This window comes from Aegilops tauschii, chromosome 5 (assembly GCF_002575655.3).
Source record: "Aegilops tauschii subsp. strangulata cultivar AL8/78 chromosome 5, Aet v6.0, whole genome shotgun sequence".
In the NCBI taxonomy this organism is placed as follows: domain Eukaryota; kingdom Viridiplantae; phylum Streptophyta; class Magnoliopsida; order Poales; family Poaceae; genus Aegilops; species Aegilops tauschii.
Genome location: NC_053039.3, coordinates 575,232,865 through 575,247,865, shown reverse-complemented (window position 1 = coordinate 575,247,865; position 15,001 = coordinate 575,232,865). Strand labels below are relative to the sequence as shown.

Sequence of the window (15,001 nt, the reverse complement as noted above, 5' to 3'; positions counted from 1 at the left end):
GGGAATTAGTTGCTATATGCTTTAATGAAAATAGGAACATTAATTTTTTAAATAGTTTGAATTGCTTATTAGAACATTAATATTAGATTGTTGTATTTATGTACAATATTTTTGGAATATAAGTAGTGCAATATTTTTCACATGCATGGGTGCGAGGCGTATCGAGAAGAAACTAACGCGTGAGCCCCCATATCGTCCCTTCCCCGGGAATTAACCAGTTGGCCATAGTCACCCTTTGGGGGATAATCAGTAAATGTAAACAAACCAAAAATGCATACTCTAGAAAAAGATCATACCATCGTAGGCAAAGATGTACGTACCCCAATTCGCCACTTTCCCTTCACCCGCCACTTGTTCTGCTTCTTCCGAAACACTATCTGTCCCTTGTTCCTGCACACAGAGAGGGGGAACAATGAGCTTACCTAGCAGCACAAAATTAAATATTCTGGCAAAAGGAACGATTATGATCAGGGAGAACAATGGTGGAACAGAAAATAAAAAACATGTGCATCACTAACCATATTTTACGATAGCAACATGTGTAGATATGTTGAATTATGCTACAAGGAATTTTCATAGCATATGCGTCCGCAAATCTATATTCTGCCGATAACAATGTGTCGCTGCCCAGGTGGTATTGAGCAAGACAATGTTGCTTCCTATTGAGAAAGACGATGGTGTCACCCACAATGGTAGGAAACGCTTTGGAACTGACGCACAGCGTCCTCCCTTCGATGAAGAGGGCGTTGCCACCGATGCATGTCATTGGCACAAACCTTCCCAGCATAAGGTCAGCTAGTCTGTAAACTGCAATCTTCTTGTAGTTGTGGCTTAGAATGACCACCAGGATCTCTGGGCCGCATTCTACCAGATGGTACGTGTAAAAGGTGTCGGGTGTGCTTGCTGGGCATTTGGCAATCGACCTTGGTGGTGGCAGCCAGGGTTCTTCCACCCCCTGTAGCTGTGGTGGGCCGGTCTCTAGCACCTCTGGTTGGGCGAAACTTGTGGTAAAACGGACCGCATATATCTTTCCTTGGAACGAGGTTGGACGACAACTTCGGGAGGCGAACCAGCTTGAAACCCTCCATTGTGGATCTTCGGAGGTGGCAAATGCTATCTTGCTCCAAGGGTGTGCCATCAAAATCATGAGCGAGACGACTCCGTTCGCGCCCACGTTCATAGAGGCGGCAACGATATTTCATATACGACACCACTTGGCGTCGGGCGTCGCCGCGCCCGCGTGCCTCAGGAGGGTCTCCAGAGGCGGGAAGTCGAGGACGTCGCCGGTGAAGGGGTGGAGGAGGCGGACGGCGGTGTCGTGGTCCCGCGCGCTGCAGCAGGAGGAGGCCGTCAATGGAGTCGAGGGCGCAGTGGTCCGTGAATAGCGGGAGGTTGGCACGGGCGAAGGCGCCGGTGGAGAGGTTGAAGAAGCGGACGAAGCCGCGCAGCCTGCTGTTGCCCAGGTAGAGGCCGTGGACCTCAGGCAGCATCATCCACTTTCGTGGGTGGAAGCGCCGGTCGACGATGCCGCGGCCGCGCGGGCAGGCGGTGCTGGCGCGCCAGTGCGCGCACACGGCACGGAGCCGGACGTAGTCCTGCAAATCGGCGACCGCAAGAACCTGCCACGCGATCAGGTCCAGCAGCTCCCGGGCAGCGCCGCCCACGGGGATGCACTAATAGAAAAAGGGTCATTTGTCCCGATTCATAAGCGCCTTTAGTCCCGGTTCTGGAACCGGGACTAAAGGATCGTTACTAAAGCCTCCCCTTTAGTCCCGGTTCTTACACGAACCAGGACTAAAGGCCGTCCATGTGGCCGCTGTCTGGAGCTTCACCTTTAGTCCCGGTTGGTAACACCAACCGGTACTAAAGATATTTTTACGAAAACAAATTGATTTTTTTAAATTTTTTTAATTTCAAATTTCTAAATTATTTTTCAATTTAATCTCTAATCACCCCTCATCACTGCTCAATTTAACCTCTAATCTCTAATCACCCATCATCATTCCAAATCATCTAACTTCCCAGCCGGTCACCCATCCTCTGACTACTCCAGCCTGAGCACGCTTAACTTTCGGGTTCTATTCCCCTCGTTTCCAAGTCTGCACTTGTTGTTTACCTGACAATAGAAAGATGTCAATCCTATTAACCCTCAGGAGTTTAGCTTGAGCATGAAGTCACATGTTTCACTGTTTGAGTTTGAAACTATTATTCTAAAAAAACAATAATTATTTAGTAACACTAATATTTCTTCAATAAGTAGTTTGACCATAGTTTGACCACAATTTGACCAGATTTGACCAAAATTCAAAAAATTGAAATAATTATTTAGTAACACTAATATTCTTGAATAATTATGTAGTAACACTAATATTTCTTGAATAAGTAGTTTGACCACAGTTTGACCAAATTTAACCAAAATTCTAAAAAACTGTAATAATTATTTAGTAACACTAATATTATTAAATAATTATTTAGTAACACTAATACTTCTTGAATAAGTAGTTTGACCAAAATTGAAAAAAATTGAAATTTGAGCATAACTTTTTTTCCTTTTAAAATTTAAGGATTCTAAAAATTTGCAAACAGGCCGTAGGCGGTCAAAATCGGATGCGAATTTTTGTGCTGAACATTTTGATATATTATATGTTTTTTCTGACATCGTATGCAAAAGTTATAGCCGTTTTACATTTTCCCTACACTTTTTGCAAAACATGTCCAAATTTAAGTTTTTAAATTTTCCTAACTAGTACCTGTAGTAACATAACTACATTTGGAAGGATTTTAATTTTTGAAGTTTTTATCATTTTCTTTAGCTTTTTACAAAACTGAAAAGACGATCCACCGGGGGTGGGGGTAGAGTTTGAAAATGGGACCTTTAGTACCGGTTCGTGCCACGAACCGGTACTAATGCCTCAAACCCATTAGTACCGGTTGGTGTCTCAAACCGGGACTAAAGGTCTAACCTTTAGTACCGGTTGGTGCCACGAACCGGTACTAATTGGCATCGCACCCTTTAGTCCCGGTTCGTGGCACCAACCGGGACTAAAGGTCCCGTTTGAACCGGGACTAATGCCTGTACGGTGCCCTAGCCGCTCGAACCGGGACTAATGCTCACATTAGTCCCGGTCCGTAATGCAACCGGGATTAATGCTCTTTTCTGGCCGAACCAAAACCCTGTTTTCTACTAGTGATGGGTCCCTAGCGATGGCGGCGTCGGCATCGGCATCGGCATCGGCGACCCTCCGCCGCTTGTATCTCGACGATGACATGCTCTCGCTGCACGTACGTACCAGATGGTTCACCAAACAATGGATGCGAATCGATCGATTAACCATAGAATAGAAATTTTAGGTTATAACCCGTCTCTGCATAGTGGGGTAGATATCTGGTGATACGGTGCATGAGATGCTACGGTGATACAAGACCATGTGGGGCGTTGGATCTGTACTGGGGGTACAGGATTGAGCAGACTCATTTGGCATTGCAATGTGTGCAAAAAAGACCCTGGTTTATTCCATAATTCAGCGACGAAGTGCATATCCCTCTGCTCTGTTCGCTTCTTCAGTTAGGATTTGCACCGCTGCCGTTTAGGCCGTGTCTCCTACCGGCGCCGACCACCATGGTATGCCCCATACACTTTTGCTAGCCTAAATCCAGCGCAACCTTAGGGATCTCGCGCGCCTGCCGATTCCTTAGCTCAGATCCGGTCAGTTTCATGGGAGCCGAGACCGACCTGTCCTCGCCGTCACTGGATCCGGGGACCCTAGGCAACGAAGATCAGGTAAGAGGCAGCGCCTCCTTTGTTTTACACATATGTGCCTTTTTCTCGTGTTTGATTTTTTTGATTTCGTAGTACGCATCTGGGCCATTTGATTTTAGGACTGGATGTCCGCGATGCGAGAGTCGGTGTGGTTCGGCCGATTCCTAACCGAGTCACACGAGTGGGATACCACGCCCCCGCCGGCAGCCCTTGTTAGTTCACCCTCTAATAGTCTTGTGAATTGCTATCCACAATGTAGCCCTTAATGGTTGGAGATCTGCCACGATGTGGCTAAAATTATGAACTCGAGGCCAATTGTCGCAACTCTATGCGAACAAATGAAAAAATTATGCAAATGCGGCTACATCTAATGTTAGCTGTAGTTATGATAAATTGATGTCCCGCAATGCAATTTCAGCAGATGGTAAAGTTAGTTTGGAGCACATATATGCATTAGTATTTTAATCTTTGCAGAATTAGAACAATGCTTGCTACTCAGACCAAGTTCTTTTTCAGGTTACTGCATCTTGCTAATCAGGGAATCTAGCAGTGTTTAAAATGTTGGCTGCTGCTTCCTTTCCTAACCTTTCTAGCTGAATTGTATACATAATCTTTCTTATAGAGTGTCATATAATGTTTCTTACATATAATAGTGTTTTTTAGTTGTTACATATAGTAGTTGGAAACCACATGTACAGCCTAACGTTATTAGTCAAGCTGGCCATATGATCCAAATAAGTGAGCATTTAGATATTTACCAAGTCATGTCTACAGATTGAGCGATTGACTAAATTCTAGCAAATGAGGCCCAATAAGGGTATCTCCAATGCTGAGTGCTTAACTAGGTGCTTATCGTGGGGGAAGAAAACTATTGCTTATCTAGGAGTGATGGTTTAATGTTGGAGATGCCCTAATGTTTGAATAACAGAAATGCAAGCAGACTTGTGGTAAGGCTGGGCCACTGAGTACTAGGAACTATTGCTCTGTAGGGAGGCAGATGTTCCAGTCAATGATGTGTCACTAGTAGAAAAAGGGTCAAATGTGAAGCACATTAGTGCCGGTTTGATTTTGAGCTGGCACTAATGTGTCCATTAGTGCCGGTTCCAACGGCTAGCCGGCCGCTCTCATTAGTACCGGTTCATGGCGAACCTTTAGCACCGGTTCGTGCCACGAACCGGTACTAAAGTGAGTGGAGGCAGGATGTTGTCAGTCTGGGGCCCCTCCAACACCTTTAGTACCGGTTTGTGTCACGAACCGGTACTAAAGGTCGTCCTACATAAACCCTTCGTCTACCCGAGCTCGCTCTGTTATTCCTCTTTCCCCTCTCCTCTCTGTTCTTCCCCTCTTCCTCTTGAGCTCATCACACATTTTGCCCAAAATTTGTCAAGATTTGAAGGCCCCCATCCATTCAAATGATCACAAAGGTTAGCAACTTTGTCCTTTCATCTCTCATTGCTAGATTAGCTCTTGCAATGCTTTGTATAGTGATTAATTTGTGAGTTTAGTAATTTTGGAGGAATTATATGTGCTAGTATTTGATTTATATGCAATTTGAGGTAAAAAAATAACACTTAGTTTGCATATGTAGGTGTGGTTTACTTAGTGCCTTCTAAATCTCCGCCGTAACCACCGTCGATCGCCCGCACCGTCCCGCCGCCGGCACCACCTTGTGGTGAGCCTCTTGTTCATGAATGTTTTATATAAAAAATTGATGTTTGTGTGATTTGGATATATAGTTACTCGTATAATTATCTTACCCATACATTGTTTGTTATACATAGTGCCATGGTTTTGATATCCGTCCCCGCCGGCCCTCGTCCTTGTTATGATTCAGATGTGGTATATTCTCTTTTAAAACTAGTTGTTGCATTTCGTGTTTATGAAAAATTATGCCCATCAAGTTAACATAGATATTTTTATCTAGGAGGTTTGTGAACCGGAAATTCCAACCGACCCTATTGTGGAGAGGTTAAATTTAGTTGAAAGAAAAAACGAGTATTTGAAAGAAAAATTGAAAAGAATTGAGGGGGAGAAGATGGAATTGGAGTTGCATGTTGCCGATGTCGTCGATGATCACAAGATCAAGATGGAGAAAATGCGCTTGAAAACTAGAAAGATTAGAAAATATGCCATTGATAGTGAGGCTTGGTATCATTATGCTGTTGGATCAATTGTTACCTTAGTTGCGATCTTGATCGCATTTGTTGTTGCATTTAAATGCTTTAGCTAGAGAGTTGTTTGTTTGTTGCATTTAAGTGTTGTATGAACTATATATATGTATGAACTTTATGTATGAACTTGTATTAATTTGGTCTTTTCGGTGTTGTGTAATGAAGATGAGCCGACAATGGATGTATGATGACCGATGCTCTCCCGAGTTCATTAATGGCGTGCATACTTTTCTGCTTGCGGCTGAGGCAAACAAGCGGGCGGATGGTTTTATGCCTTGTCCATGTGCTGGTTGTAAGAATGATCACAATTACTCTACGTCAAGAACCATTCACGTCCACCTGTTTGAGTCCGGTTTCATGCCCCACTATAATGTTTGGACCAAGCACGGAGAAAGAGGGGTTATGATGGAAGACAATGAAGAAGAAGAGGACGACGACAGCTATCCTGGCCATGGGTTCCCTGAATACGATGATACAACAATGGGGGAAGAAGCCGAGCCGACAATGCGGGAAGAAGCTGAAGAAGAGGCATCAGATGAGCCCGTTGATGATCTAGGTCGGGCCATTGCCGATGCAAAGAGAAACTGCGCAAGTGATTTGGAGAAGAAGAAGTTGCAGCGCATGTTAGAGGATCACAAAAATTGTTTGTACCCGAATTGCGAAGCTGACAAGAAAAAGTTGGGCACCACACTGGAATTGCTGCAATGGAAGGCAGAGAATGGTGTATCTGACAAGGGATTTGGAAAGTTGCTGGTAATGATAAAGAATATGCTTCCAAAGGACAACGAATTGCCCGAGAATACGTACGAAGCAAAGAAGGCTGTCCGCCCTCTAGGGTTAGAGGTGCAGAAGATACATGCATGCCCTAATGACTGCATCCTCTACCGCGGTGAGTACGAGGATTTGAACGCTTGCCCGGTATGCGGTGCATTGCGCTATAAGATCAGCCGCGATGACCCTGGTGATGTCGAGGGCGAGCGCCCCAAGAAGAAGATTCCTGCCAAGGTGATGTGTTATGCTTCTATAATACCACGGTTGAAACGTTTGTTCCAAAACAAAGAGCATGCCAAGGCGATGCGATGGCATAGAGAAGACCGTAAGAAAGACGGAAAGTTGAGAGTACCCGCTGACGGGTCGCAGTGGAGAAAAATCGAGAGAAAGTACAGGAAGGAGTTTGCAGATGACGCAAGGAACGTATGGTTTGGTCTAAGCACAGATGGCATTAAGCCTTTTGGGGAGTAGAGCAGCAACCATAGCACCTGGCTGACTCTATGTTTGTATAACCTTCCTCCTTGGTTGTGCATGAAGCGGAACTTCATTATGATGCCAGTGCTCATCCAAGGCCCTAAGCAACCCGGCAACGACATTGATGTGTACCTAAGGCCATTAGTTGAAGAACTCTTACATCTGTTGAATGGAACAGGTGTACGTGCGTGGGATAAGCACGGACAGGAAGAATTTGACCTAAAGGTGTTGCTGTTCGTGACCATCAATGATTGGCCTGCTCTCAGTAACCTTTCAGGTCAGACAAACAAGGGATACCGCGCATGCACGCACTGTTTGGATGATACCGACAGTATATATTTGGACAATTGTAGGAAGAATGTGTACGTGGGACATCGTCGATTTCTTCCGAGCAGGCATCCCGTAAGAAAGAAAGGCAAGCATTTCAAAGGTGAGGCGGATCACCGGACGAAGCCTCGCCACTGTACTGGTGCTGATGTACATGATATGGTCAAGGATTTGAAGGTAGTCTTTGGAAAGGGTCCTGGCGGACAACCTGTTCCGAATGACGCTGACGAACGCGCACCCATGTGGAAGAAGAAATCTATATTTTGGGACCTGCCCTATTGGAAATACCTAGAGGTCCGCTCCGCAATCGACGTGATGCACGTGACGAAGAATCTTTGCGTGACCCTGCTTGGCTTCTTGGGCGTGTATGGGAAGACAAAAGATACACCTGAGGCATGGGCGGACCAGCAACGTATGCACGGAAAAGACGGCATACATTAGGGTCATGCCAGCTACGCTCTTACCAAAGAAGAGAAGGAAATCTTCTTTGAATGCCTGCTCAGTATTAAGGTACCGTCTGGCTTCTCGTCGAATATAAAGGGAATAATAAACATGGCAGAGAAAAAGTTCCAGAACCTAAAGTCTCATGACTGCCACGTGATTATGACGCAACTGCTTCCGGTTGCGTTGAGGGGGCTTCTACCGGATAACGTTCGATTAGCCATTGTGAAGCTATGTGCATTCCTCAATGCAATCTCTCAGAAGGTAATCGATCCAGAAATCATACCAAGGTTAGAGAATGATTTGGTGCAATGTCTTGTCAGTTTCGAGTTGGTGTTCCCACCATCCTTCTTCAACATCATGACGCACATCCTAGTTCACCTATGCGAAGAGATTAACGTTTTGGGTCCTGTATTTCTACACAATATGTTCCCCTTTGAGAGGTTCATGGGAGTCTTAAAGAAATATGTTCATAACCGTGCTAGGCCAGAAGGAAGCATCTCCAAGGGCCATGAAAATGAGGAGGTCATTGAGTTTTGTATTGACTTTATTCATGACCTTAAGCCTATTGGTGTTCCTGAATCGCGGTATAAGGGCAGACTGGTGGAAAAGGCACGCTAGGAGGGAATTAAATAATATGTATGGACGGACATTCTCTCACTGAAGCACACTACACAGTTCTACAGAATTCTGCCTTGGTGGCTCCGTATATGGACGAACACAAGAATTTTCTACGCTCCAAACACCCGGAGCGGTCTGATGACTGGATTACACGTGAACAAACCAGGAGTTTCGCCGGCTGGTTGCAGACACGTACCATGCATGACGCCTCTATTGAAGATGACCTATACTCACTGTCCCAGTTACCATCTTCGAATATAATGACTTTCAAAGGGTACGAGATAAATGGTAATACATTTTACATGATCGCCCAAGATAAGAAGAGCACCAACCAAAACAGTGGTGTCCGCTTTGATGCAACAACCAAGACGGGAAAGGAAACATATTCTGGTTACATAGAGGACATATGGGAACTTGACTATGGACGTGGTTTGAAGGTCCCTTTGTTTCGGTGCAAATGGGTCAATATGTCACGAGGCGGGGTAACGGAAGACCCGCAGTACGGAATGACAACAGTGGATCTCAACAATCTTGCGTATCCAGACGAAGCATTCGTCCTAGCAATGATGTGGCACAGGTTTTCTATGTGAAGGACATGTCTACCAAGCCGAGAAAAAGAAAAGATAAGGAAGCGAATGCATCATACGATGAGCCAAAGCGCCACATAGTTCTTTCTGGGAAGAGAAACATCGTGGAGTGGATGACAAGACAGACATGTCAGAAGATTAGGAAAAGTTTGATGAAATTGCTCCATTCACAGTGAATATTGACCCGAGCATCCAGTTAAATGATGAAGATTTTCTATGGCTACGGTGCAAAGGGACACACGCGAAGAAAAAATTTCACACCCAAAGATCTGGGATGTGATCGGCTTCACTATCATCACTTTCTTCTGCGTTTCACACCCAGGAGGGAATCTCTGTAATAGTTAGGGTAGTTATGTGTTTTGGCATTTGAAACGCGAAGAAATTTTATGTGCAAACAAATTCTTTCATGCATTTACTGATTTTTCAGCTAAATGACCCTGAAATTGAAAAGCATTTCAAATGAACTCAGAAAAGGTTGAAAGTTGGCATGGTATCATAATTTCACCCACATAACATGTGCAAAAAAGTAGAGAGGGTTACCACAAAAACTGGATGCACTTCGTGTACAAAATGGACAATCTCTTTCGAAGTATCAGGGTTTCGGACGAAAACTCATCTGTTACAAAGGCATTTCATTTTTTAAATAATCTAAGCATTACCAAATTGAATATAATATAAAACACACTAATATTAAACATAAGAAAAAGAATCACTGAAAAATCAATTTTCAAAGTTAAGTTATTCACAAACTAGTGATTCACACAAATTTCAAATAATTCAAAATTTAAACTATTCAAATTTGAAAACTACTGGCACTAACAGAAAGTTTGTAATTTTTTGTACCTAAAGAAGAAATATTCAGAAAGAAACTCTAAATACAGCAAAAAACAACTCAAAAATAAATAAAACAAAAATAAATAAAGCAAAAAAATAAGAAAATAAAAAGCCCACCTACTGGGCCAGAGCGGCCTGCATACGACTAGAAACCGAACGTCTTGTTGGGCCGGAATGCAGGCCCGCAAAGGCCCAGTAGGCCCACAGGGCAGCATAGAACAGGTAGGCCCAGTAGGCCTGCTTTGGAGAGGAGCTCGAGAGAGCTACCGCACTGGGGCTTATAAACCAGTGCGGACGCCCCTCGGCTAGCGAGGTGGGACTAAACTTGCCGCACCGCACCTGCGCCAGCGCATCCCCTTTAGTACCGGGTCGTGGCTCCAACCGGTACTAAAGGGGGGTCTTTAGTACCGGTTGGAGCCACACCCGGTACTAAAGGTGGGCGCTTCCCGCCGCTTGGCCTGGCCAAAACAGACCTTTAGTACCGGTTGGTGGCTCCAACTCGTACTAAAGGGGGGCTCTATATAAGAAAACACTTCAAAAAAATTCGTCAGTTCATTCTCCCTCTGCTTCTTCTCCTCTGCCTCGTCGTCACCGCCCCTCGTCGCCGCCCCCGTCGCCGTCCCCGTCGCCGTCGCCGCCGTCGCCGCCGCACCCGTCGCCGTCCCCGTCGCCGTCCCCTCGGCCTCGCTGTCCCGTCGCCTCGTGATACGTCTCCGTCGTATCTACTTTTCCAAACACTTTTGCCCTTGTTTTGGACTCTAACTTGCATGATTTGAATGGAAGAAACCCGGACTGACGTTGTTTTCAGCAGACTTTCCATGGTGTTATTTATGTGCAGAAACAAAAGTTCTCGGAATGACCTGAAACTCCACGGAACATCTTTTTGGAAAATATAAAAAATACTGGAAGAAAAATCCACGTCAGGGGGCCCACACCCTGTCCACGAGGGTGGGGGGCGCGCCTGCCCCCCTGGGCGCGCCCCCCTACCTCGTGGGCCCCCTGACGCTCCACCGACCTCAACTCCAACTCCATATATTCACTTTCAGGGAGAAAAAATCAGAGAGAAGGATTCATCGCGTTTTACGATACGGAGCCGCCGCCACGCCCAAAAACCTCTCGGGTGGGCTGATCTGGAGTCCGTTCGGGGCTCCGGAGAGGGGGATTCGTCGCCGTCATCATCATCAACCATCCTCCATCATCAATTTCATGATGCTCACCGCCGTGCGTGAGTAATTCCATCGTAGGCTTGCTGGACGGTGATGGGTTGGATGAGATCTATCATGTAATCGAGTTAGTTTTGTTAGGGTTTGATCCCTAGTATCCACTATGGTCTGAGATTGATGTTGTTATGACTTTGCTATGCTTAATGCTTGTCACTAGGGCCCGAGTGCCATGATTTCAGATCTGAACCTATTATGTTTTCATGAATATATGTGAGTTCTTGATCCTATCTTGCAAGTCTATAGTCACCTACTATGTGTTATGATCCGGCAACCCCGAAGTGACAATAATCGGGACCACTCCCGGTGATGACCATAGTTTGAGGAGTTCATGTATTCACTATGTGCTAATGCTTTGTTCCGGTACTCTATTAAAAGGAGGCCTTAATATCCCTTAGTTTCCATTAGGACCCCGCTGCCACGGGAGGGTAGGACAAAAGATGTCATGCAAGTTCTTTTCCATAAGCACGTATGACTATATTCGGAATACATGTCTACATTACATTGATGAATTGGAGCTAGTTCTGTGTCACCCTATGTTATGACTGTTACATGATGAACCGCATCCAGCATAATTCTCCATCACCGATCCAATGCCTACGAGCTTTTCACATATTGTTCTTCGCTCATTTACTTTTCCGTTGCTACTGTTACAATCACTACAAAAGACCAAAAATATTACTTTTGCTACCGTTACTTTTGTTACCGTTACCACTACTATCATACTACTTTGCTACTAAATACTTTGCTGCAGATACTAAGTTATCCAGGTGTGGTTGAATTGACAACTCAACTGCTAATACTTGAGAATATTCTTTGGCTCCCCTTGTGTCGAATCAATAAATTTAGGTTGAATACTCTACCCTCGAAAACTGTTGCGATCCCCTATACTTGTGGGTTATCAAGACTATTTTCTGGCGCCGTTGCCGGGGAGCATAGCTCTATTCTTTGAGTCACTTGGGATTTATATCTGCTGGTCACTATGAAGAACTTGAAAGACGCTAAGACAACAATTTATCCCTCAACTACGAGGGGAGGTAAGGAACTGCCATCTAGCTCTGCACTTGATTCACCTTCTGTTTTGAGTAAGCTTGCGACACCCAAACCTGCTTCTGCTATTCATTCTGATATGTCGCATGTTATCGATGATGCCACTTCTGCTATGCATGATACTTATGATGAAACTACTACTATGCTTGATACTACTGTGCCACTTGGTGAATTTCTTGATGAACAACTTGCTAGGGTTAGAGAGAATGAAATTATTGAAACTGATAACATTGATGAAAGTGATGATGAAGACTCTCCCCCTAATAAATATGAATCGCCTGTTATTCCTGAGGGTTATGTTTTGGAAAAAGAAGCTGCTTTAGCTATTTTAGCTTGCAAAGATAGATACGAGCTCAAAAAGTTATTAGCTAAATGGAAGCAGCAATCTCTTAATGCTAGAATGAAACCTGACCCTGCTTTTGCTACTTCACCTATCTGTGTTGCTGATAAGGATTATGAATTTTCTGTTGATCCTGATATAATTACTTTGGTTGAATCTGATCCTTTTCATGGCTATGAATCTGAAACTGCTGTGGCCTTACTAAATTAAATGATATAGCCACCCTGTTCACTAATGATGAGAAATCTCGCTACCTTTATATCCTCAAAATATTTCTGTTCTCATTAAAGGGTGATGCTAAGATATGGTTTAATTCTCTTGATCCTGGTTGTGTGCGTAGTCCCCAGGATATGATTTATTACTTGTCTGCTAAATATTTCCCCGCTCATAAGAAACAAGCTGCTTTAAGGGAAATATATAATTTTGTGCAAATTGAAGAAGAGAGTCTCCCACAAGCTTGGGGGAGGCTTCTCCAATTACTTAATGCTTTGCCTGATCATCCTCTCAAGAAAAATGAAATATTTGATATCTTTTATAATGGACTAACCGATGCTTCCAAAGATTACCTGGATAGTTGTGCTGGTTCTGTTTTCAGGGAAAGAACACCGAATAATATGTTGACAAATGAAAATAATTGGACACTTCCTGAGCCAACTCCTGAGCCAATTCCTGAGCCTATTCCTAAACCAACTCCGAAGAAGAGAGGTGTTCTATTTCTCAGTCCTGAAGATATGCAAGAGGCAAAGAAATCTATGAAAGAAAAAGGTATTAAAGCTGAAGATGTTAAGAATTTACCTCCTATTGAAGAAATACATGGTCTTAATTTACCGCCTGTTGAAGAAACATGTGATCCTAATCCATTACCTATTGAAGAAGCTCATGGTCTTGATAACCCGACACAAGTAGTAAAGGTAAATTCTCTCTATAGATTTGATGAAGGTGATATTCCTCACTATAAGTCTGCTAGACAATGCTTAGAAGAGTTTGATAATTTTATTGTCAAACAAGAAAACTTCAATGCTTATTTTGGTAGACAATTGAAATACAATTCCGATACGCTTGAACACTTGGGTGATTATATGTCTAGAGTTAAAGGTGAACTTAAACTCATTAGTAAACATGCTTCTATGGTTACCACTCAAGTAGAACAAGTACTTAAGGATCAAAATGATTTGCTCAATGAATTGAATAGTAAGAATAATGATTATGCTATTAGAGTGGCTACTAGAACTGGTAAGATGACTCAGGAACCTTTGTATCCTGAAGGCCACCCTAAGAGAATTGAGCAAGATTCTCAGAGAAATAATATTGATGCACCTAGTCCTTCTAAAAAGAAGAAAAAGAAAAATGATAGGACTTTGCATGCTTCTAGTGAACCTATTGCTGAACCACCTGAGAATTCAAATGATATCTCTATTTCTGATGCTGAAACACAATCTGGTAATGAACATGAACCTAGTGAAAACGTTAATGATAATGTTCATGATGATGCTCAACCTAGTAATGATAATGATGTAGAAATTTAACCTGCTGTTGATCTTGATAACCCACAATCAAAGAATCAATGTTATGATAAGAGAGATTTTGTTGCTAGGAAGCACGGTAAAGAAAGAGAACCATGGGTTCAGAAACCCATGCCTTTTCCTCCCAAACCATCCAAGAAAAAGGATGATGAGGATTTTGAGCGCTTTGCTGAAATGATTAGACCTATCTTTTTGTGTACGCGATTAACTGATATGCTCAAAATGAATCCTTATGCTAAGTATATGAAAGAAATTGTCACAAATAAAAGAAAGATACCGGAAGCTGAAATTTCCACCATGCTTGCTAATTATACTTTTAAGGGTGGAATTCCAAAGAAGCTTGGAGATCCAGGAGTACCTACTATACCATGATCCATTAAAAGAAACTATGTTAAAACTGCTTTATGTGATCTTGGAGCCGGTGTTAGTGTTATGCCTCTCTCTTTATATCGTAGACTTGATTTGAATAAGTTGACACCTACTGAAATATCTTTGCAAATGGCTGATAAATCAACTGCTATACCTGTCGGTATTTGTGAGGATGTGCCTGTTGTGGTTGCAAACATTACCATTTTAACGGACTTTGTTATTCTTGATATTCCCGAGGACGATAGTATGTCTATTATTCTTGGAAGACCCTTTTTGAATACTGCAGGGGCAGTTATTGATTGCAAAAAAGGTAATGTCACTTTTCATGTTAATGGTAATGAGCATACAGTACACTTCCCGAGGAAACAACCTCAAGTTCATAGTATTAATTCTATTGGAAAAATTCCATCGATTATTTTTGGAGGTTTTGAATTTCCTCTTCCCACTGTCAAGAAGAAATATGATATTCTTATTATTGGGGATGTGCATATCCCCGTTGAGGTAACATAGTGT

The 15,001-nt window shown here is 43.4% G+C and overlaps 1 pseudogene; it reads right to left on the bottom strand.

Moving 5' to 3' along the window:
- Positions 1-228: 228 nt before the first annotated feature.
- On the bottom strand, positions 229-3,269 carry LOC120965084 (uncharacterized; annotated as a pseudogene).
- Between the last annotated feature and the right edge of the window lie 11,732 nt (positions 3,270-15,001).